The sequence below is a fragment of the Lynx rufus genome, unplaced genomic scaffold (genome assembly GCF_022079265.1).
Source record: "Lynx rufus isolate CCGP_SWC_20201006 ecotype Redwood Valley unplaced genomic scaffold, mLynRuf1.p SCAF_3, whole genome shotgun sequence".
NCBI classification, from domain to species: Eukaryota; Metazoa; Chordata; class Mammalia; order Carnivora; family Felidae; genus Lynx; species Lynx rufus.
In genome coordinates this window covers 147,234,199-147,256,261 of record NW_025814845.1, presented here as the reverse complement: position 1 = coordinate 147,256,261, position 22,063 = coordinate 147,234,199, and the positions used below count along the sequence as shown (strand labels likewise).

Below are 22,063 nucleotides of genomic sequence, written 5' to 3'. Positions count from 1 at the left end.
AGTTTCAGGTGTAGAATTCAGTGATTCATCATTTACATATAACACCCAGTGCTCATCATAACAAGTGCCCTCCTTGATACACATCACCCATTTAACCCATTCCCTGCCCACCTCCCTCCATCAATCCTGTTTGTTCTCTATAGTTAAGAGTCTCTTATGGTTTGTTGCTCTCTCTCTCACCTCCTGTCTCTTTCCCTTCTCCTATGCTCAACTGTTTTGTTTCTTAAATTCTACATATGAGTGAAATCATATGGTATTTGTCTTTCTCGGACTGACTTATTTCACTTAGCATAATATACTCTAGTTCCATCCATGTTGTTGCAAATGGCAAGCTTTCATTCTTTTTGATGGCTGGGTAATATTCATATATATATGAATGTATATAAATATATATCACGTATTCATTTATTCATCAGCCAATTGACATTTTAGGCTTTTTCCATAATTTGGCTATTGTTGATCATGCTGCTATAAAAATGGAGGTTCATGTGCCACTTTAAATCTGCATTTTTGTAACATTTGGGTAAATACCTAGTAGTGCAATTGCTGGGTCAAAGGGTAGTTCTATTTTTAACTTTTTGAGGAACCTCCATACTGTTCTCTAGAGTGGCTACACCAGTTTGCATTCCCACGAACAGTGTAGAAGTGTTTCCGCATCTCTACATCCTTACCAACATCTGTTGTTTCCTGTGTTGTTAATTTTAGCAATTCTGAGAGGTGTGAGATGGTATCTCATTGTGGTTTTGATTTGTATTTCCTGATGATGAGTGATATTGAGCACCTTTTCATGTTTCTATTAGTCGTCTGTATGTCCTCTTTGGAAAAATGTCTGTTCATGTCTTCTGCCCATTTCTTTATGGATTATTTATTTTTTAGATGTTGAGTTTGAGAAGTTCTTTATAGATTTTGGTTACCAATCCTTTTTCAGATATGTCATTTGCAAATATCTTCTCCCATTCTGTAAGTTGTCTTTTAGTTTTGTAGATTTTTTTTTCCTCTCTGCAGAAGCTTTCTATCTTGATGAAATCCCAATAGTTCATTTCTGCTTTTGTTTCCTTTGTCTCTGGAGACGTGTCTAGTAAGAAGTTGCTGTGGCTGAGGTCAAAGAGGTTGTTGCCTGTGTTCCCCTCTAGGATTCTGATGGTTTCTTGTCTTACATTTAGGTTTTTCATCCATTTTGCTTTTTTTTTTTAATTTAAATTCAAGTTAGTTAACATATGGTTTAGTATTTGTTTCAGGAGTAGAATTTGTTGATTCATCACTTCCATATAACACCCAGTGCTCATTCCAAGTGCCCTCCTAATGTCTATCACCCATTTAGCCCATCCTCTTACCCACCTCCCCTCCAGCAATCCTCAGATTGTTCCCTACATTTAAAAGTCTCTTAAGGTTTGCCTTCCTCTTTGTTTTTATCTTATTTTAATTTTCCTTCCCTTCCCTTATGTTCATCTGTTTTGTTTCTTAAAGTCCAAATATGAACTTTCATCCATTTTGAATTTATTTTTGTGTCTGGTGTAAGAAAGCGGTCCAGTTTCATTCCTCTGCATATTGTTGTCCAGTTTTCTCAACATCTTTTTTTGAAAAGACTATTTTTATTCCATTGGATATTCTTTCCTTCTTTGTCAACGATTAGTTGACAATATAGCTGTCGGTCCATTTCTCGGTTTTCTATTTTATTCTACTGACCTGTGTGTCTGTTTTTGTGCCAGTACCATACTATCTTGATGACTACAACTTTGTAATATAGCTTTAATTCTGGAATTATGATGCCTCCAGCTTTGGTTTTCTTTTTCAAGATTGCTTTGGCTATTTGAAGTCTTTCACAGTTCGACAAATTTTAGTATTTTTTGTTCTAGGTCTGTGAAAAATGCTGGTATTATTTTGACAGGGATTGCATTAAATGTGTAGATTGTTTTGGGTAGTATAGAAATTTTTAACAGTATTTGCTCTTCCAGTCTGTAAGTGTGGAATCTTTTCCCATTTCTTTGTGATTTCTTCACTTTCTTTCATAAGTGTTCTATTGTTTTCAGAGTACAGACCTTTTACCTCTTTAGTTAGTTTTATCCCTAGGTATCTTATGGTTTATGGTGCAATTGCAAATGGGATCAATTCCTTGATTTCTCTTTCTGCTGCTTTGTTTTTTGTGTGTGTGTATAGAAACACAACAAATTTCTGTACATCGACTTTGTATTCTAAGACTTTGCTTAATTCGTGTATCAATTCTATAATTTTTTGGTGGATTCTTTTGGGTTTTTTACATAGACTACCATGTCATCTGTGAAGAGTGAAAGTTTGAATTCCTTGTCTATTTGGATGCTTTTTATTTCTTTTTGTTGTCTGCTGAGGCTAGGGCTTCCAGTACTAAGTTAAATAACAATGGTGAAAGTAGACATCCCTATCTTGCTCCTGAAGAAAATCTCTTAGTTTTTCCCCATTGGGGATGATATTAGCCGTGGGTCTTTCATATGTGACCTTTGTGATCTTGAGGTATGTTCCCTCTATCCCTACTTTCTTGAGGGGTTTTATCAAAAGTGGATATTGTAATTTGTCAAATGCTTTTTCTGCATCTACTGAGAGGATCATATGGTTCTTATCCTTTCTTTTATTAATGTGGTGTACTATGTTGATTGATTTGTGAATATTGAACCGCCCCTGCAGCCCAAGAATAAATCTCACTATATCGTGGTGAATAATTCTTCTAATGTACTGTTGGATTCAATTTGCTATTATCTTGAGAATTTTTGCATCCATGTTCATCAGGGATATTGGCCTATAATTCTCCTTTTTAGTGGGGTCTTAGTCTGGTTTTAGAATCAAGGTAATGCTGGCCTCATAGAATGAGTTTGGAAATTTCCTTCTATTTCTATTTTTTGGAACAGATTGAGAAGAATAGGTATTAACTCTTCTTTATATATATATTTTAAATTTTTTTGATGTTTATTTTTCAGAGAGAGAGAGACAGAGCATGAGCAGGGAGGGATAGAGAGAACGGGAGACACAGAATTTATAGCAGGCTCCAGACTCTGAGCTGTTAGCACAGAGCCCAACGTGAGGCTGGAATTCACAAACCATGAGATCATGACCTAAGCCAAAGTTGGATGTTAACTGACTGAGCCATCCAGGTGCCCTGGTATTAACTCATCTTTAAAATGTCTTGTAGAATTCCCCCAGAAGCCATCTAGCTCTGGAGTTTTGTTTGTTGGGAGATTTTTGATTAGTGATTCAATTATTTTGCTGGTTATGGATCTGTTCAAATTTTCTATTTCTTTGTGTTTCAGTTTTGATAGTTTGTGAGAATTTTCTGGGAATTTTTCCATTTCTTTCAGATTACCTAGTTGGTTGACATATAATTTTTCATAATATTCTCTTATAATTGTTTGTATTTCTGTGGTGTTGATTGTGATCTCTCCTCTTTCATTCATGATTTTATTTATTTGGGTCCTTTCTCTTTTCTTTTTGACAAGTCTTTGTAGGGGTTTATCATTTTTATTTATTCTTTCAGAGAACCAGCTCTTACTTTCATTTATCTAGTCTGATTTTTTTGTTTTGTTTTGTTTCTATATCACTTATTTCTGCTGAATCTTTATTATTTCCTTTATTCTGCTGGATTTAGGCTTTATTTGCTGTTCCTTTTCTAGCTCCTTTAGGTGTAATGTTAGGTTGTGTATTTGAGACCTTCCTTGTTTTTTGAGGTAGGCCTGTATTGCTATATACTTTCCACTTATGACTGCCTTTGCTGTATCTGCAAGGTTTTGGACTGTTATGTTATCATTTTTATTTACTTCCATGTATATTTAAAATTTCTTCTTTAATTTCCTTGTTAACCCATTCATTCTTTAGTAAGATGTTCTTTAACCTCCATGTATTTGTGGTCTTTCCAAGTTTTTTCTTGTGGTTAACTTCAAGTTTCATATTGTTGTGGTCTGAAAATATGCATGGTATGATCTCAGTCTCTTTTGTACTTGTTGAGGGCTGGTTTGTGACCAGTATGTGATCTATTCTGGAGAATGTTCCATGTGCAATCAACCATAATGTGTATTCTGCTGCTTTAGGATGAAATGTTCTGAATATATCTGTCAAGCCCATCTGGTTCAGTGTGTCATTCAAAGCCATTGTTTCCTTGTTGATTTTCTGCCCAGATGATCTGCTCATTGTTGTAAGTGGGGTGTTAAAGTCCCCTATTATTACTTTATTACTATCAATGAGTTTCTTTATGTTTGTTATTAATTGATTTATATATTTGAGTGCTTCCTAGTTGGGAGAATCAATATTTACAGTTGTTAGATCTTCTTGTTGGATCGACCTTTAATTATGATATAGTGCCCTTCTTCATCTCTTTGCTTTAAAATCTAGTTTTTCTGGCTATGCCTGGATGGCTCAGTTGGTTGTGTGACTGACTTCGGCTCAGGTCATGATCTCACAGCTCATGAGTTCAAGCCATGCGTCGGGCTCTGTGCTGACAGCTCAGAGCCTGGAGCCTGCTTTGGATTCTGTGTCTCCCTCTTTCTCTGCCCCTAACCCACTTGCATTCTGTCTCTGTTTCTCTCAAATATAAATAAACACTAAAAAAATTTTTAAATCTAGTTTTTCTGATATAAGTATGGCTACTCTGGCTTTCCTTGGGCATCCATTAGCATGATAGATGTTCTCTATTCCCTTACTTTCAATCTGGAGGTGCCTTTAGGTCTAAAATAAGTTCTTGTAAACAGCATATAGATGGATCTTATTATTATTATTTTTCTCAATCCATTCTGATACCCTATGTCTTTTGACTGGAGCTCTTAGTCCATTTACATTCAGAGTAATTATTGATAAAAATTTAGTGTCATTGTGTTATTTGTAAAGTCACTGATTCTGAAGATTTTCTATTCCTTTTTAGTCTTTGTTTTTTTTTGGTATTTCTTTCTCACTCAAAGAGTCCCCTTTAAAGTTTCTTGCAGGGCTGGTTTAGTGGTCCTGAACTCCTTTAGTTTTGTTTCTCTGGGAAACTTTTTATCTCTCCTTCTATTCTGAACGATAGCCTTACTGGATAACGTATTCTTGGCTGCAGGTTTTTCCCATCAGCACATTGAATATATCATGTCACTCCCTTCTGGTCTACCAAGTTTCTGTTGATAAGTCTGCTGCTAACCTGATTTGTCTTCCCTTTTAGGTTAGGGATTTCTTTCCTCTTGTTGATTTCTTTCCTTATCCTTATATTTTGTAAATTTTAGTACAATATGTTTTGGTGATGGCTGGCATTAGTTGAATTTGATGGGAGTTCTCTGTGTTTCCTGGATTTGGATGACTGTTTCCTTCCCCAGATTAGGGAAATGTTCAGCTGTAATTTGCTCATATAAGCCTTCTGTCCTTTTTTCCCTCTCTTCTTCTGTGATTCCTTGATATACATACTACAGTTTGCTTATCCATTTACCTATTGATGGACATTTGGGTTTTTCTAGCTTGGGGTTATTATAAATAAAACTTCTATGAACAGTATCTGTATGGACATTTGCTTTAATTTCTATTGGGTAAATATATTGAAGAGGAATGTCTGAGTCATACACTAAGTAGTCTAACCTTTAATGAAACTGCTAAACTATTTCCCAAAGTGGTTGTACCATTTTACATTCCCATTAGCATCATATGAGCATTCCAGTGAAACCGTAACTTCCACACTCAATATAGTCAAGTCTTTTTCTTTTTTGCCATTATAAAAGTGTGGTTTTAATTTATATTTCCTTAATGATTAATAATTGGAAGCATCTTATCATGCACTTATTTCCCATCTGTATACCATTTTTGGTGAACTATCTGTTTAAATCTTTTGACCATTTAAAAAATTAGGTTGTTTGTTTTCTTTCTTATTTTTGAGTTCTGAGAATTCTTTATATATTCTGGATACAAGTCTATTGTCAGAAATGTGATAAAAAGATTTATTAAAACTACAGTATAAAGTTTTCCCATTCCTCCCACCCCTTATCCCTTGCCTCTGGCAATTATCTATCTGTTCTCTGTTTCTGTGAGCTTGTATTTTTTTTTAATTCCACATATAAAAGAGATCCTATGGTATTTGCTTTTCTCCATCTGACTTATTTAACCTAGCATAATTCCCTCGAGGTCCATCTATATTGTTGCAAATGGCAAGACTTCATTCTTTTTCAAGGCTGAATGATATTCCATTATATATATATTCCACAATTTCTTTATTCATTCATCCATCAATGGACACATAGGTTGCTTGCATATTTTGGCTATTATAAATAATTCTGAAAATTTAACAAGGGGAGGTATGTATCTTTTTGAGTTATATGCTTTCATTTCTTTTTTCAGCAGAAATTTGCAGGCTGGAAGAAAGAGAGAGGCATGATATACTCAAAGTGCTGAAAGAAGAAGACTTTCAACCAAGGATACCTGACAAAATTATCATTCAGAATTGAAGGTGAGATAAGGAGTTTTATAGACAAGCAAAAGCTAAAGAATTTTTATCACCACTAACCTGGCCTTACAGAAATCTTAAAGGAACTTCTTTATGCTGAAAGGAAGGCCATTCTTCAGGGATAAGAACACATATTAAAGAATAAATGTCACTAGAAAGGTAAATATATGGTAAAGGTAGTCACTTATAAAGCTAGTATTAAGGTTAAAAAACAAAAGTAGTAAAAATAACTATGATTTAAATAGTTAAGGGATACACAAGATAAAAAGATATAAAATGAGGAGCAGTTGGGTAAGCATAAACTTGATTTTGGCTCAGGTCATGATTTCACAGTCATGACATCGAGTCCCAAGTAGGGCTCTGCTCTGGAGCCTGCTTGGGATTCTCTCTCCCTCTCTCTGTCCCTTCCCTCTCAAAATAAATAAAGAAAATGAAAAAAAAAGATGTAAAATGTGACACCAAACACATAAATCATTGTAGGAGAGAGTAAAAATATTGAGCTTTAGAATGGAATCAAACTTAAGTGTTACCAAGTTAAAATAGACCGTTATAGATATAAGTTGTTATATGTAAGACTCATGGTAACCACAAAACAAAACCTATAGTAAATACACAAAAGGCAAAGAGAAAGGAATATAAGCATACCATTAAATAAAGTCATCAAATGCAAAAGAAGAGAGCAAGAGAAGAAGAAAGGAACAGAGAGGAACCACAAAAACAGCCAGAAAACAATTAACAAAATGGTCATAAGGACATACCTATCAATAACTACTTTAAATGCAAATGGACTAAATTCTTCAATCAGAAAACATAGAGTGACTGAATGGATAGAAAAATAAGACCCATCTATATGTTGCCTACAAGAAACTGACTTTAGATATAGGACATATACAGACCAAAAGTGAAGAGATGAAAAAGATATTGCATGGAAATGAAAACCAAAAGAAAGCAGGAATAGCTGAACTTACATCAGACAAAATAGATTTTGTCTTATTACAATAACTATAATAAAAGAGAAAGAAGGGTGTTACATAATAATAAAGGGACCAGTCCACCAATAGAATATAACATTTATAAATATTTATGCACCCAATATAAGAGCACCTAAATATATAAAATAAATATTAACAGACCTGAAGAGAGAAATAGACAGCAATATAATAATAGTAGGGAACTTTAATTTCCACTTACTTCAACAGTTAGATAATTCAGATAGAAAATTAATAAGGAAGTATATGCCTCAAATGACATTTTAGACTAGATAGACTTAATAGACATTTACAGAATATTCCATTTGAAAGTAGCAAGACAGACATCTCTAGTGCACATGGAACATTTTTTAAGATAGATCATATGTTAAACCACAAAACAAGTCTTAATAAATTTAAGAGGATTGATATCATATCAAGCATATTCTCTAACCACAGTGGTATAAACTAAAAAATAATTGTATGTAAAGAAAACTGGAAAATTTGCAAATATTTGAAGATTAAACAATGTATTACCGAACAACCAATGGGTCAAAGAAGTCAACAGAGAAATAAAAAATATCATATCAAATAAAATTGAAAGGTAACATACTAAAATTTACGGGATTCAGTAAAAACAGTTCTGAGAGGTAAGTTCATAGCAATAAATGCCTTCTTGAAGAAACAGGAAAAGTCTCAAATAGCCTAACTTTACACCCCAAGGAACTAGAAAAAGAAAAAATATATACATAAAGTTAGTAAAAGGATGGAAATAGTAAGAATCAGAGTAAACTAAATGAAATAGAATCTAAAAACATAGTAGAAAGACCAATGAAACTAAGAGCTGTTTCTTTGTAAAGATAATAAAAATTGACAAACCTTTAGCTAGACTCACCAAGATTCAAGAAGAGGAGTCAAAGGAATAAAATCAGAAATTAAAGAGAAGTTACAACTGGTATCACATAAATAAAAGGATCATAAGAGACTACTATGAGCAATAATATGCCCAATAATAATAAATTGGGAAACTTGGAAGAAATGGACAGATGGATACAATCTACCAAGACCAAACCCTGATGAAGTAGAAAATCTGAACAGATCGATTACTAGTAAGGAGATTGAAACATTAGTCAACCCCTTCACCCCAAAATGTGCAGGACCAGACAGCTTCACTGGTAAATTCTATTCAAAGAAGAATTAATAGCAATCCTCAATCTCTTCCAAAAAAATAGAAGAGGAGAGAACTCTTCCAAACTCATTTAATGAGGCCAGTATAAGCCTGATACCAAAACCAGACAAGGATGCCACAAGGATGCCAATATTCGCAATGATCATAGATGCAAAAATCCTGAATAAAATATTAGCAAACTGAATTCAACAATACATTAAAACAATCACACACTGTGATTAAGTGGAATTTATTCTAGGGATGCAAGGATGGTTCAATATCTATAAATCAGTTAATGTGATATATACCACATTAACAAAATAAAAACTAAAAATTATAATCTAAATAGATGCAGAAACACATTTCACAAAATTTAACATTCATTTATGGTAAAAACTCTCAACAAAGTGGGTATAGAGGGAACTTACCTCAACATAATAAATCTATATATAACAAACCCACAGCTAACATCATAGTCAATGGTAAACAGCTGAAAAGCTTTTCCTCTAAGATCAGGAACAAGACAAGGATGCTCACTCTCACCACTTTTATGCAACACAGTATTGGAAATACTAGCTAGAGCAATTAGGCAAAAAAATAAATAAAGACACTCAAATTGGAAAGGAAGAAGTAAAACTGTCGCCATTTGCAGATGACATGATATTATATATAGAAAACTATAAAAATTTCATTAAAAACCATTAGAACCAATAAATGGATTTGGTAAAACTGCAGAAAACAAAATCAATACACAGAAATCTGTTGAATTTCTATAATTAATAACAATCTATGAGAAGAGAAATTAAGAAAACAGTATAATTTAATATTGAATTGAAAACAATAAAATATCTATGAATAAGTTCAACTGATGAGGTGAAAAATCTGTATATAGACAACCTCAAGACATTAATTAAAGTAATTGAAGAAGACACAAATAAGTGGAAAGATATAGTCATGGATTGGAAGAATTAATATTGTTAAAATGTCCATACTATCCAAAGCAATATACAGATTCAATGCAGTCTCTATCAAAATTCCAATGGTATTTTTCGTAGAAATAGAACAAACAGTTCTAAAGTTTCTGTGAAACCACAAAAGACCCTGAATAGTGAAAGCGATCTTGAGGGAGAAGAATAATGCTGAAGGCGTCATGCTCCCTGAGTTTAAACTACATTATAAAGAAATACGATTTGTAAATATTTTCTCCCAGTCTGTACCTTATGTTTTTATTCTCTTAACAGTGCCTTTTGAAGAGTAAGAGACTCTAATTTCAATGAAATCCAATTCTAGGTATAAGTGCCTATGGTGTCATAGCTGTCCAACCTCACAATTTTTCTTCTTTGTTTTTTTTCTAGAAATATTTGTATGCAAAAATCTATTTCAACCCTATTTTCTTTCATTAATCCTTTTGTTGCCAATACTGCTACCATGATTACTGTAGTTTTTTAATGTCTTAAAATTGGGTGATATAAGTCCTCCCACTTTGTTTTTTATCAATGTTATTTTGGCTGTCTTAGGTCCTTTGCATTACTCGATAAGTTTTCGAATCAGCTTACCTACTTTTTTTATTGAGGTAAAATATACATAACATAAAATTTTCCTTTTGACCATTTTTAAATGTGCAGTTCAGTTGGCATTAAAAACATTCTCATGCTTCCAACAACACAGTTCAGATTTCAGTTGCTATGGTATGTTAACTGTGAGTAATTGCATAACAAACGTGTTACTGTTAGCTTTTCAAACCACAAATCACTATGTAATTAATAAATGCATACAATGATCAATGACCAATTACATCACTTCTTTCAAAGTGTATTGGTGATTGATCATTGCACATCTGCTATTTAGTTCACACATAGCCAGTAAAGCACATAGTTGTGCTGCATCCTTATTTTCTATAGATAAACACGGCATGACATTTTACAATAATGGATAATCAAAATGAGACAATTGACTAACAAAGACGAAGGAACAGTAAAGAAGCAAAAAGTGATAATGCTGAAAGTGAAATTCAAATAGAATTTTTAGAAGAAATGACTGTTCATTGAAATGTTAACATTGCTGCCATTTGAGAGACTCTAGATATGTAGCCAGGGAATTTAGCCAGAGTATATTTATTTTCATAAATGAGGAAAATGCTTACGATGAAAAGGATAAGGTAGTCCCAGAGAAAGTGACACCAGCAAAAACTTCACCTCATAGGAACTATTGTAGATATTTTACAGCTTTGAAAGTATAAGGGATAAAATATTGGAAGGTGACCCAAAAGTTAAAAAAGGAATATTATAATTTGCCAAGGCATAGAAAAAATGCTCACTCTTCAGCATAAATTATGTGAAATACAGTTTGTATGGATAGCTACTTCTGATGACTATTTTTACAAAGAAATGAAACACCTTAATTTTTCCTCAAAAAAAATTCACATGGTTTTGCAACCACCACCAGCATCCATTTCCATAACTCTTGTCATCTTCCTGAGCTGAAACTCTAAATCCATTAAACAATAACTCCCCATTTCCTCATTCTTCAATTCCTAGCAACCACTATTCTATTTTCTGTTTCTACTACTTGAATATGTAAGCTATTTCATATAAGAGGAATCATGTAGCATTCATTCTTTTGTGACTGGCATATTTCACTTGGTATAATGTCTTCAATATTCATCCATTTTGTAGTATCTGTCAGAATTTTCCTTCTTTTCATGGCTGAATAATAACCCATTGTATGTATATACCACATTTTGCTTATCCATTTATTATCAATGGACATTGGGTGGCTTCTATGTTTTGACTATTACTATGAACATGTGTGTACAAATATCTGCTTGAGTACTTGCTTTCAATTCTTTTGTGTATTACTCAGAAATGGAATCATTGGATCATATGGTAATTTTAGTTTTAATTTTTTGACGAAACCCCATACTGCTTTCCATGGTGGCTGCAACATTTAACATTTCTGTTATGTACAGGGGTTCTAATTTCTCTACATTCTTTCCAACATTCACTGTTTTCTGTTTTCTAGGTTTTTTGTTTGTTTTTTAAATAATAGTCATCTTAATGAGTGTGAAGTGGTATCTCATTGTGGATTTGTTTTGTATTTCTCCAGTGATTCGTGATGTTGCACATCTTGTTTCATATGCTTATTGGCCATTTGTATAATCTTCGTTGGACACAAGTCTTTTCAAGTCCCTTTCCCATTTCTTAAATCAGGTTTTTTTGCTTTTTTGTTGTTGAGTTGTAGAAGTTCTTTAAATATTCTGGATATTAACCCCTTATCAGATATATGATTTGCAAATATTTTCTGCTATTTAGTGAGTTGCACTAAATATTTTGCACTAATATTTTCTGCTATTTAGTGAGCTCACTCTGTTTTACCTATTGATAGTGTCTTTGAGGCATAACCTTGCCCAATGTTTAAGCTTAAGTTGGGTCACCTTAGGTAATCAGGGCCCTTAAAGATAAAGTTGGGCTGATTGTTGCTGATGAAGAACTGTTAAACAGAAATAGATGTATTATACTCATCTATCAATATATAACAAATCACTCTCAAATGGAATAGTTTAAAACAACAATAAACCTTTTTAAAAAAATCTTTCACAGTTTCTGTGGGTCAGGAACTTGGGAGTGGTTTGGGCAATCTGGCTTGGATTTTCAGGAGTTTCATCCAGATTTTGCCAGGCAACAGTTATCTTAAACCTTGAATGGGGCTGGAAGATCTTCTTCCAAGGTGGCTACACCTTGACAAACTGGCACTTGTTATTGGTAGGGGAACTCAATTTTCCTCTTTATGGGCCTCTACAGGGCTGTTGAGTGTTCATCATGATGTGATGACTGTTTTCCCCAAATCAAGTCACACAAGAGAATAAGGTGGAAGCAGCAGTGCCTTTGTGACCTAGCCTCAGAAACAAAACATGGTATGATGGGACAAAAGTGAAAGTATGGTTTCTATTTTGTTTTGTCTTTTTTAATTTGTTTTCATCCCCTAAAACTGTATTTGGCTGAGATTGAGGATTGGAATATGACGGAATTATTTTTCATCATTAGTTTTCTGAAATTTGGAGGAAGTGGAGATAACCAATAGCTATTGGAATTATTGAAGGAAGCTTAATATAAACAGAAGTCTTTAGTGTTCAAGTGAGGGTGAATGGCCCATAGCTAAAAGACAACCATCCTGAGTTTATCCAGGACCCAGGTAAGTTCTGGTACTTTGAGAACTGAAGTGTTGGTTTCTCTAGAGACAGCACCATGAGCTGTTGATGCTCTTCTTGTGAATGGCGGAAGACATATGGCTTCTCCAGTAGCTTCACAGGCAAGAAAGGGGCAAGTGGGAGCACAAAGAAGAAACAAGTCATGGGTGAGGCAGAGTGGATACTGCATCTGACAAGCAGGTATGTAAGCACGTGGGAGGAAGCCTTTTGGGGAGGTCTAGAGACATCAGGGGGATAATCTGAAGGGCGCTTATTTTTGGCAATCAAGCCCACGGAGTCTCATGCTATCACAATTAATTTGAGTATAAAAGGCAGTGTGGTCTTATTGGTAAATAATTATTATTTATACAATTGCTATTTTTAAATTTTTTTTTTTACGTTTATTTATTTTTGAGACAGAGAGAGACAGAGCATGAACGGGGGAGGGTCAGAGAGAGGGAGACACAGAATCTGAAACAGGCTCCAGGCTCTGAGCTGTCAGCACAGAGCCCGACACGGGGCTCGAACTCACCGACGGTGAGATCATGACCTGAGCCGAAGTCGGACGCTTAACCGACTGAGCCACCCAAGCGCCCCCAATTGCTATTTTTTAAATATAGTTTTTTTTAATGTTTATTTTTGACAGAGAGAGACAGAGACAGAGAATGAGCGGGGGAGGGGCAGAGAGAGAGGGAGACACAGAATCTGAAGCAGGCTCCAGGCTCTGAGCTGTCAGTACAGAGCCTGACACGGGGCTTGAACTCACAGACCGCAAGATCATGACCTGAGCCGAAGTTGGATGCTCAATCTACCGAGCCACCCAGGCACCCCACAATTGCTATTTTTTTAAAAAAATAAATCGCAACCAGCACTTCCAACCATCAACCAAAGAGAATATCAAATGTTTTGTTACATCACACGAACATTCACCACAAGCCAACTGTGGTTAAACTAAATGCTGCTATAGTATTTATTCCATTTGTTATTAGTAGACCCTGTTTTATTTATCATACTGTCAAAACAGGCAAAAAAAAAAACCCCTATATGTTTTTAGTAGCTCATGTAGGGTCCTTAGGTTGGAAATTATATGTTAAAAGTTTAGGTCATCTGTGAAATTTTATTTTTATAAACTGTTTTCAGAATTAGAACACTAAAAGCATCCAGAAACCACAAAGCTGGCAGTTGGCTTTGGCCATTTCTCACTTTATAGAATATCAAATGGAACTTTTTTTTTCATCTCAAATGTAACGTCAAAAGGAGATATACTTGGGCTGGAACTGAAGTTGGAAATAGATTTTTCTTAAGGTAAAATTGACATATAACATTATGTTTCAGGTACACAACATAATAATTCAATATTTGCATACATTGGAAAGTGTATAACTACAATAAATCTAGTTATCATCAATTCACCATACAAAGTTACAATTTTCTTTCCTTTTGATGAGAACTTTTAAGATTTACCATGTTGGCAACTTTCAAATATGTATTATAATATTACTGACTATGGCTGCCATGTTGTACATTAATTTCCCTGGAAATGGAATTCTTGCTATGAACTAAGAAACTATTAGAAACAAAGGTAATTAGAATGGAAATGAAATGGCAGAGGCCTGAAGCACAGTGCCACTGTGCATTTACACATCTTACGGTAAGAATCTAATTCCACAAAATGAGACCCTCCTATTCAGGTACTCCTGTGGCTTCCTCATTCCATTGGGGTCCTGAAAGGTGGAGTTATAAAGCAGCCAGCCCAGCTCCCTCTTGCAAGAGTTGCATTTTTGGTTATTGAGATTATGGCATGCTAAATATTTAAATTTGCTTAAATTTCAGTAGCTTAATTTTATAGCAGCAGGGGCCTACTTTATCTAAGCAAGCTTTCTCCTTTCTGAGGCTCCAGTGGAGTTGTGAAAATGTTCAGTTCTAATGGGGATAATGATAAAAATGCAATTATAACCCCCCCCAGCCCACAAATGGGCTCACCATGTAGTTTCTCAAGTGCTTTGAAAAAAGAAAGCTGTATAAATGCTAACAACATAAAGTGCCAAGGTACTTTAGGTAGGGGAAGGAGTAGCCAAAAGCAGACTGGAAAAGGTACCATTGGAAAGAGAAAATAATTCCCATTTTAATTTTGTTAAGAATGACAAAGTAAGAGTATGATTACTCATGACAGCTAATTGTCATGTCAATACCTAGGATCCCCATTTAAATAAACCATATTTACTTTATAAAATCTGCCAATAGGCTCAACAAAAAACTCATGAAAAATGCTGGTCCTCACTAGATAGATCAGGAAATGCTGACTTTTGTCCTTATGGTTTAGAGATTACTTGTCTCAATTCCAAGCTCTGTTTTGCACCTCAGAAAGTGTTAGATACTTGATTCACAAGTCATAGCTGAGCTAAACTTGGGAAAGCACTGAGGGATATTTGGAACAGTTAAACGGAGCAGAATGCTTTAATGTTGGGAAGATGATAGCATCTGTGGGAGTTTGGGGGGCAATATGTAGAGCAAATAAATAGGAAGAAAATCGAACTAAAAGTTAGTTTTGAGAAGCTTTGTGGAAAATTGCTGAGTTTCAAAATAATATTGTTGTCTTCCCCTCACATGTTCTTTTCATGATATTTTTCACATGAAAAAGAAATTTAGAGTCTCTAGGTTTGGTATGAACACTCCATGTTTTACCTCCATATTGTTTAAAAATTTTTAAAGACAACGTGTGATTCTGTTGTTATTTGTTAAGCAAACAGATGAAAAAAAGTGGATACTTAAAAAAAAAATTCTGATACCAGTGGTTTAGGAATTAAGGGAACAAATAAGGGCCAAGCAGCGAGACATAAGTTTGTGTTCCATGTTTTCCCATCTCCTCTCTCTAGGTCCTTGGCAGACAGAGTAGTTTTACTTTGCCTTGTTTTCCTCTTATGCAATGCAAGCATAAAATGTCAGGTGTTAAAAATGGGACATCATTAAAGGATGAGTATGAGTGCTCTATTGGTGTTGTGTACCAGAAGCTTATCTCCAGGGTGGGGCAATGTCCTTGGGTGATGTGACATTCTATTACAAAGGGATGGCTTGATCTAACAGGAGGGGCTCAATGCTACTGGCTTAAGACACATAGCATGCTCAGTGCATCTCCATAGTAGGCAATTAATAAATATTTACTGAGAAATTTCTCTAGCCTGAGTCTTTGTTGAGGATAGACCCTTATCTTTATAGCATGCAATGGACTCACTATATCTGAATGGTTTACTGAATCATTATTGTCACATAATAAACTTATGACTGTTTTTTAGGGAGACTCTCATGAAGAATAATGAAATATTATTCATGGAAGATGCTTGGACTTCTTAAATAAAAAGCTCCATATAAATAGAAGATATTATATTCTAAAATGTGGCCAAGAAGGGAGAGAAACTAACACATGATCGCAGTATGTGAATCAACTTTAGTTCTGGCCCTAAGTATTAGATGGCCTTATTATCTTTTTTGTTATATTATAAGGAAGAATTAGATATAGTTATTGTTTTCAGAGGAACTGCTTCTGCATGGAAGTCCTAGCCATTAATGCAGGTTGAGTCTTTGGGGAAGAATTCATCATTTTCTGTTTTTTGAGAGAAAGCCCATGATAGGCCACTGTGTCCCTGAACTCGATGATAGTTTCAAATAAAGCACCTGAACTCTATAGTTTTCAGAGAAATAGAAAGAGGTGCTGGCTGCTGTTGATGGCTAAGGTTGTCATGTTACAGCTCTTATTTGTTGGGCAGTTTTACGAGAGTGAACTGATTTATAATCATCAGGGGAGAAAGGTCAATTTGTGGGAGCAGATTTCCCATTCATCACCATACTCTATAGCCTTGTTGCTGATTTTGTTTTCTGATATCAAAGTAGTCATTTTGGTCTTGCTAAAGCTTTTCCTCAACTGATATATTTTTCTGACACAAACAAGGGAGGGCTGCATATGTCAGATCTTGTGTTCTTCCATTTCAGCTACTTTAGACCAGGATAGCTGGTGCCAGGGTGAACGATGAGGAAGCACTCCCTAATTGATTTGGGGTGATTGGGCTTCCACACTGAAACCCTCCCCCCTACTCCTCCTCACCTCTACCTCTCTCCGCCCCAACCAGTTTCAACAGTCTGAGATGATCTATGGAGTCAGAAGAACTGGATGTCACCAGAGTTATGACACCAGGAGAAAAACAACTTGAAAAATAGGTTAAGAAGTCATTTCATAGCTGATAGAGGCAAAATCACCATTCTCCCTCAGACGTCAGGTTTAACCTTCATGCCCATGAAGTATAATAACCATAGAACATCAAAGATCATTGCATTCTGCCAAGAAACCCTAAGTAAATACATAAGGTGAAAAACATTTGTAACTTGGATGTAGATCACAGTGTGGCCTATAGGATCATCAAATATAATCTATTACTATGGGACATATATTGTTATTGTATTAAATAACACTGGATGTGTTATATGAGATATACTTCCTCTTACGTAAAATTGTAATTGCAATAATTTGTTTCTAAACAGAACCGTTTACAAATAAGTATATAAGATACAGATCTCATTCATAGTGAATTTAGTTATGTTTATTTAACCCTTAGCTCACCCTCGTGGTGTTTAAATTGTTATGTGTAAATTGCTGGATTGTGTCGATACCATCTGACTGTCCTAATCAGTGTCGTTAGTTATCAGAAGTTAAAGTTTTTGTTTATTGTGTTCTTCATTTATACTTCCAGGGCCTAGCACAGTGCCTGGCATGATGAATTCCTTTTTTTTTTTTTTTTTTTCAGAAATGAACATTTATTGGTATAGAAAATCTGATTTTTGTGGGCTCTCAGAATTCTACATGGGAAGTCTGTGCAAGTCTCTGGGATCTGGCCGTCCCTGAACTCATGTAAGGGTTTCGCTTATCACCCTTCTTATCTAAAACTAATCTCAGCATCTTCCCCCTTCCCCTTTTGCATGTCTCCATTTTTTTTTTTTAAATTTTTTTTTTCCAACGTTTATTTATTTTTGGGACAGAGAGAGACAGAGCATGAACGGGGGAGGGGCAGAGAGAGAGGGAGACACAGAATCGGAAACAGGCTCCAGGCTCTGAGCCATCAGCCCAGAGCCCGACGCGGGGCTCGAACTCATGGACCGCGAGATCGTGACCTGGCTGAAGTCGGACGCTTAACCGACTGCGCCATCCAGGCGCCCCTGCATGTCTCCATTTTTTGTATGGATATGATTTTTTTCTTAGAAGCTATGATGAAAACCTCCTAACCACATTTGACCTCTCTCTCCTTGCACAGCATGGCAAATCAATAAAAACCTTCCAGGAAATTTTCTTTACAAAAGCTTCTTGTGTTCAAAATGTTACTTCCCTTAGTCTTCTCCCACTTAATATTTACTTGTTGGTTGATCTGTTTAACGCTTTTATTTTTTTTTATTGTTACTTTATTTTTTATTTTTTTTAAAGCTTATTTTGTGTGTGTGTGTGTGTGTGTGTGTGTGTGAGGGTGAGAGAGAGAGAGGGAGAGAATGAGCAGGGAAGAGGCAGAGAGTCCCAAGCAGGTTCCACCCTGTCAGTGCAGAGCTTGACGTAGGGCTCAAACTCACAAACTGTGAGATCAGGACCTGTGCCAAATCTAAGAGTTGGCCTCTTAACTGACTCAGCCACCCAGGTGCCCAATTACCCCTTTTATTTTTATCCCGGCATTTCCTGTCCCAAAACTATGAGTGCAATCTATAAAAAAAACACACTGTGGTCTGCACACAGGGCCCTCCAGAGAGTCTGCCTCCAATGTACATTCCCAGTGTAGCTCCACAGGTCCCAAACTGTCCTTTCTCACTCTCTGCACCTGCTCCTTCCTACTGGTATTGTTGCTCATGCTGGAGCCTGTGCCCTTCCACTCCAACTGTTCCTGTTTATTCCAAGCCTTCCCATAAGGGTCAGTTTCGTAGGAGGGTTAAGCCTAGGACAGAGGTGTCTCAGTTCACAATTCCACTCTGTTCACTTGACATTTAACCTTACCCTTTCTAATGAGAGTTACATTTTCAAGTTCTATAGGCCATCCAGTGCAACAGGACTTTTATGGGGTTTGACTTCTTTCCTTTTACAGCTGTATCTCGAAATTTGGATGACGGTTGCCATAAAATCCAAGATGGCATTTTAGAAAAGAAAAAAAAGTATTGATACTATGTCAGTGGCAAACCACAGAAGTATGCAGTTCCCTCATTTTGCATTCTGTTGCATCCCTTGCAAACTTTGGAGCTAGGGAGGACAGCCTGTGAGCTTCCAGGACTAACCCCACTCCCAGCCTGCAACACTGCCCTCCGGTGGCTTAGGATCCTCCTGGGGAAACTCCCTTGGGCCAACTTGCATCAGCGGGACTACCCTTGTGCTGCAATCAGCTAGTATGTTTATCCATGAGGTGATGGCTCTGCACCTCTGTCTTGTCCCTGCTCATAAAGCCACTGGTCTCAGGTCCAGTGGCTTTGATTGTCTCCAAACACAGTTGCATTCACACAGAAGTCTGCAAGGCGCCAGTAATGGCTGCTCCTTCAACAGAGCGAGTGGTTCACGTCACAACTTGTCAGAAGGAAGGGTCCTTTTGGAGGGTCTTCCACCCATCTGCCACTCAGCCGCTTCCTCCTGTGCGGAGGCTCACTAGGCCTTTCGCTGAGGAGCTGCTCACTCTTCTGTGACGAAGACAGTGTCATCCTGAGGAAGGGACAGCTATCACTACAGCTCTTGGACGTTCTAGTCTTTCTACAACGAGAGGGACAATCATTTCCTCTTTCAGGAACTGGCTGTTTGTTCCTGGTGAAAAGATGCCACAACAATGCCCAATGTGCAAACACTGGAGCCAACTCAGTAAGATGTCTAGTTTTATTCATGATGAGTGAAAACTCTGATTCCCAGATGAAGCTGAATTGTAAGTCACCGTATCCTGGAGTTTTGCATTTTATGGGAACTGCCATAGGGATGCTAATTTTTATTTTTGCCAAATAAGGGCACTAATAAAAATTGATCTTGTATTCTGTCATTAAAAAAAAAAAACCCAAAGCCTCTGATTGCTGCATAAAAGGATATTACTAAATTGAATATATGTAGCTTTGTGATACTTATTTTTCTCAGGTCACTGAGGCTGGATGAAAACTGGCCCAGGAACTGCTTCTGTGCTTGGGAACCACTATTCTATGAAATTCGTCCATTTAATTGAAGTATCCTCGAAGGTCCTCTTTCAGTTCAAAAGCTTTGGTACCCCATCCCCCTCCTGCCCCCTCTGCTAATGCGTATCTTCACAATATGTTTGAACAACTACTTGTTGTCCTGTATTGTCCTCTAGTGGTTTCATACGTGGCTATCTTGTCTCTTCCAACCAGACTGTAATGCTAGGTAAATAGAAGGTACTAATTATTTGAATTTATTTCAGTAATACACACTGGTGAACTATTTAGAGGACGGCAGGCTATTCACACGTGTGTGTTTGCGTGTGTGTGTGTGTGTGTGTTTGGAGGTTGGCTGGAATCTTCAGTTTACATAGGTACGTAAATAAAAGGTGCATGTTTTTGAAGGATTAAAGGAGCTTTGTAAAATAAGAAAACAAGCCTTTAGAGTTAAAATCTCCATCTTCATTTCCCAATGAGCTTGGAGAGATTAACTACCTATTGAATAGACATGACTCTGCATCTGAAACACCTTTAATGTCTCTCATCATTTTTGATGATTTAGTAACGACAGCAGGGGTAGCAGGTAGTTGAGGTTCTCCCACAAAAATCAGAATTGTTTTTCATTTTAATATATTTTTTTTATTTAAAATATCATGAAGCGTACCTTAGACTGGCAGTTGAACTTCAATATTTATGACTTTCTGATTGCCCTAGCAGTTTAGAAAAAAACTGAAAATGAGCCCTCAAGTAAAATTTAAGTGGAAAAGATTAAAATTCAGAAGTATGGACTTTTTTTTTTCATTTGAAGGCACACTCACTTTTTGCTGGAAATTTTATGTGCCAGCCCTAGCTTTCCTATATTTGACAGTCCTTGAAAAAGTACTTCATTTCTTTCTTGAAAATATATGAGCAGTTTTATTTTTTTGAAAACACACCCTCTGGATCAGCACAACTTTCCCTTCCAGTTTGAACACTCTAATTTTGACTACAAACCAAGCACATACTCCATCCATCCTGCAAATGAATGATGCAGATTGGGGCACAAACTGGGAGCATATGAGTGAGTGAGAGGGACAAGTGACAACATCATTATCTTTGGGGTAGTTTCACCTGCTATGATTTATGATACTCACATGGCTGATTTGTGATATGTGCCCAAAGCTATACCTTTTAGTGAATTCTTGTTGTTTTCCTGAATGAATTTGGAGATTCATATGTGTTAAGTCTTATGACAAAATTAAATCATATGTCCTTATCTAAGATACAGCTCTGTAATTGCTTTGTGATTTTGTGATTTTTTTTCAAATAGCATATTTTTATAGCTACTTAATGGAGTACTTTATTAAACTTTTGAGGAGGGAGTAATAATATGACTATTTCCCTTCAAGGTGTATGTGATGCCGGGGCACCTGGGTGGCTCAGTCAGTTGACCGTCCAACTTTGGCTCAGGTCATGATCTCACAGTTCGTGAGTTCAAGCCCCACATCAGGCTCACTGCTGTCAGTGCAGAGTCTGCTTCAGATCCTCTGTCTTCCTGTCTCTGCAGCCTCCCCTGCTTGTGCTCTCTCAAAAATAAATAAAACATTTAAAAAAAGGTGTATGTGATGTAACCTCATTACTATGAACTCAAACTGTTATAAAAAAAGATTGTGGATGTGGCTTAAGAAAATGCATACAGTTGACAATCTCAGAAATGGAGTAAGAATCAATTCTCTTTCCTCAAGAAGATTCACTACAAATGAAAATTTGGGGCGCCTGGGTGGCTCAGTTGGCTAGGCTTCTGACTTCAGCTCAGGTCATGATCTCACAGTTCATGGGTTCAAGCCCCGTGTTGGGCTCTGTGCTGACAGCTCAGAGCATGGAGCCTGCTTCAGATTCTGTGTCTCCCTCCATCTGCCCCTCCTCAACTCGCACTCTGTCTCTCAAAAATGAATAAACGTTAACGAAATTTTTTTAAAGAAAAATTTTTGTACTTCATTGTTAAGTTCTAGTAAGACAGGCCTGTAGCATTTTCTAGTTTTTTTTTCTTATTAATTAGTCCTGTCAACAAATATTTGTTGAGTGCCTGCCAAGTCTTGTTCTAGGTGCTGGGAGTGTAGTAGCAAATAGCACAGAAGAAACTCTGCCTTGGTGGGATTGATATTCTAATGAAACCTGAT

General features: G+C 36.2%; 1 protein-coding gene across 1 annotated transcript in view; it reads right to left on the bottom strand.

Annotated features, from left to right (window-relative positions):
- The window catches only part of GALNTL6 (polypeptide N-acetylgalactosaminyltransferase like 6), a 1,217,468-nt gene that overhangs the window by 84,965 nt on the left and 1,110,440 nt on the right, over window positions 1–22,063 (bottom strand). The window lies entirely within an intron of this gene.